Source organism: Copadichromis virginalis, linkage group LG22 (genome assembly GCF_057382275.1).
Source record: "Copadichromis virginalis isolate Kocher_CV1m ecotype Utaka linkage group LG22, C_Virginalis_male_GT1.1, whole genome shotgun sequence".
Classification (NCBI taxonomy): Eukaryota; Metazoa; Chordata; class Actinopteri; order Cichliformes; family Cichlidae; genus Copadichromis; species Copadichromis virginalis.
Window position 1 is genome coordinate 3,326,128 of NC_140638.1, and position 3,904 is coordinate 3,330,031.

The 3,904-nt window shown below is 38.3% G+C and overlaps 1 pseudogene across 1 annotated transcript; it reads right to left on the reverse strand.

The window, feature by feature from the left end:
• Positions 1-216: 216 nt before the first annotated feature.
• Positions 217-3,350, reverse strand: LOC146682419 (Ig kappa-b4 chain C region pseudogene; annotated as a pseudogene). The gene is made up of 3 exons (XR_014917738.1): positions 3,296-3,350; positions 2,004-2,111; positions 217-930 (listed from the first exon to the last, which is right to left on the reverse strand). The product of XR_014917738.1 is annotated as an Ig kappa-b4 chain C region pseudogene (transcript).
• Between the last annotated feature and the right edge of the window lie 554 nt (positions 3,351-3,904).

The window sequence follows — 3,904 nt, forward strand, 5'->3', positions numbered from 1 at the left end:
GAGTTTCACTGTCAAATAGTTCATTAATCAAACTTCAGTAAATCTTCACTTGAACTTGATTTAAATGATCTCTGTTTAAACATACAGATGACACCCTGCTCTTTAATTTTACTTATTAGGTTTTAGATCAGATTAAAATGTAGATCATAAAACAGCTTTGAGACTAGAAATTATGAAGAGCACACAGATAATCTATGGTTGACATGACCTCAACAGCTTATAGAGAAATATTTAATATGTGGATTAAAAAATATATTTAACCATTTTCACTGCACATTACACTTGATGTGTCTGTTTACATTTTTATTTTGGTCTGGTTTTACAAATATTACAAAATCTTAATTTTTTAATGTGCATTTATTAAACTCACAGAGTCAAAGAACATGTGTCCTCGTTACATTTTTATTCTTTTAAGAGTTTGAAATATCAGCTTTACAACAGACACAAAAGGATGAAACTAGAGGAGATTGTTGCTCTGATTGTTGTCATTATGAGATGGAAACATGACTGTTTGATGAGTTTATTTTTTAAATCTGTAAACACAAAGAAACAAAGAGACAGAAGAAAATCAACATCAAAGACTCAGTGATTGACATCAGGACTGGGAACACTGGTCTCTCCTCAGTATCTCTGAGACCAGAGTGTGGGAGCCCTGGGTGGCCTCACAGGTCACAGAGCCCACCTTCCCCCACTGGTCTGCAGTGAGCGTCAGGGTGCTGCTCCAGCTGTAGAGGCCGTCATTCTGCAGCACTCCAGGAGTCCTGCTCTCCTCCCCTCTGATGCTGCTGCTGCCACTGCTGTCGCTCGTCTTCCAGGACAGACTCCAGTCTGAGGGGAAGCCCTTGTTGGCCACACACATGAGCGTGGCCTTCCCCTGCTCCAGCTCCTTGTTGGAGGGACCCAGCACCTTCAGGGCGGGGCGGGTATCACCTAGGAAACACCAATCAGCTTAGAGGACAGGAACCACAATTTGAATTTCTCCGTTAAGAAGTTTCTGTCAGGTGTTTTTTCTGCTCCACCAGTCATTCACTCACACATTGTTTCACTTCCCTGTAAGAAACCTCTCATGCATATCAGCACAGAGAGAATCATCACACAGTTTGAGCTGAAATATGTTCAAACTACACTGGAAATAAAAGAAGCAGATGTGGAAACATTTACAGCAGAAGCTTTAAAATGATTAGAAGTCTAAATCATGGATGACTGAAGAAATGAGTGGACACAAGCACAGAGCAGCTACTCATTCATACAGATTTGAAATGTTATTGAACAGCTCACATGATTTCAAACTAAATCTGAAACATCTGACACGATAAAAACATCAGAAAGCAAACTTTAACTCATCCAAACAGCAGCTGATGTGGTGGAAATTTACAAACTAATCATAAGATGATGAAGTTTACTCTTGTCTACATTTTACTGTGACAGAAATGTAGATTAAACAAGAGAAACTCGCAGAGCTCATCTGAATTAGTCCAGTAAAAAGGACAAACATCAAACACTAAATTATTTTAAAAAAATACTTTTCTCTCATCTAAGCAGCCTAACAAGTAGTTATTAAATAAAATGATACAATATTTAATAATAAACACAGTTTAATTAACTTACTTCCAACATCCAGTCTGGTTCCTCCACCAAAAGTCCACCACAGTGATACAAACTCATTGAGGCGCCGTACAAAAACCTCTGACTGTAGAGAGACACGGCTCTCTGACTCTGTCAGACTGAACTAAACCTACAAGCCCTCAAAATGCAACTTTATCATCAGAACTACAAATAATAATGAATAATATGAAACATCCCAGATTTTCATTGGAAATTGTCCTGAGTGTCTGAATATTCATTTCCAAAGCTGACTTTGTTTCTTAGGACAAAATTTATGAATAAAATAATTAATCAGTTACACAAAAAGTTTCCTAGCCTTTCATATTAAATGAAATTAAAGAAAAGAAAATTAAATGAAAGAGAAAAAGGGCATAGAAGTAACTTTGTTTTTGACTTACTTCCAACATCCAGTCTGGTTCCTCCACCGAACGTGTACCACAGTGATACAAACTCATTGAGGCGCCGTACAAAAACCTCTGACTGTAGAGAGACACGGCTCTCTGACTCTGAGACAAACAAACTCAACAAAATCATTCACTGTTTGTATCATTTTGTCAGCTCATGTGAAAACTGAAAATATTACAGTGCATCACATTTAAATAATGAATAATTTATTTGGAATGTAAAACTTTTGACTTTGATTTCTTGGGACTTTTTCCATCCATCCATCTTCATCCGCTTTATCCGAGGCCGGGTCGCGGGGGCAGCAACCTAAGCAAAGAGACTTGGGACTTTTTCTGATATCAAAATCTGAGAATAACAGAGTGGATCCAATTTACAGAAATGTAAATGTTAATTAATATGCATCAGTGTAAATGAAGACTTTGTGATTTCCTACATTTTTAGAGACTATATTCATAAATATAGAAAAATCAGATATATTTGTGTTTGATGCTCTGATAAACTGGCTGATCCACTCCATACAAAGATGCATATATATTGACAAAGGACACAAACATACAACGGTACTGAGCCAGCACTGAACAGCAAGACTAAGGCTACGTTCACACTGCAGGCGAAAGTGCATCAAATCCAACTTTTTTGACCCTAAGCGACTCATATCCGATCATGGTATGACAGAAAGCACAAATCCAATATTTTCCAAATCCGATCTAGTTCACTTTCGTATGTGGTACTGAATCCGATACATATCTGACGTTTTAGAAAGCGACTGCTGTGTGAATGGTCATGTTGCATTAAATCCGTCTTTTACATCACTGACACAAGACAGGTGCCAATTATCAGCGCCAGAATAGACAAACGAGAAAGCATGACAGCGGAAACTGGAGACGGAGCGAGTCAATGGACAAAAACTGAGGTTTTCGACTTTATTAGCATATGGGGAGACAATTCTATTCAAGCTAAACAACACGGAGGTAGCAGCCACTGCTCCAAACAAGGCCATTGTTAAAGCACAAGCTCTCTTTTTTCTCAGTGTCCTTCATTCTCTAATTAATTTGTAAAATTCTGTTGGCTGTGCAAAAGTTGATAGACTGCTGCAACAACACCTACTAGCTCTGTAGCCGCCATTTTTACTTCCGTAAACAGAGCGCGTTGTGTGTGACGTCTTCTTTTGCTCATGCGGGCCGATTCGAGGGCCGTGAACCGTTCACAGTAGAGTGCGTTTGATGTCACATTTTATTTGTAGTGTGAACAACCAGACAAAAAAATCGCAATTGAGCATTAAGACCTGCAGCTTGAACATAGCCTAAGACTGTGAACTCTACTGGAGGGATGAAGGCCATTTATGGGCTCAAATTGTGGTCATAAATATTTTGTACTTGTGAATCAAATGCATAGTTGTGAACTGAGTTTTGTAACCTTGTAAACCAAAATATGTGAAAGTTTCATGTTTGTGCATCTACAGATAAAAATTTGTGTGTGTGTCAAAAATATACACGAGTTATAATTTTTGTTTGTTGAGGTCTGGTTACAGATATAAAGCAAAAAACTATGTGCAAATCTCTGCGCTCATGTGTGTGACTCTCAACTTACAAATTTTGACCCGATTTTTCTTCCTTTCAGCTAATTGGTCAATGTCATGTCAATCACAAATTTAACAATTCAATCAGAGAACAGATGGGTTTGGCTGTCGGAGGGGCGCTTTACTGAGCTTCAGGTCCTGGAAGGGTAATACAGTTGGAAGCTGGAGGATCACTATATAAATATCAGATAAGCTTCATACAAACTAGGTCGCTTAATGATAGCTGTTGAAAGCATAAAGTTGTGGTATACCAGCAGTCAGAACTACCACTGCTTTTCTAGTACGCCAGTTATCTTAGCCACAGTTTCTCATGAA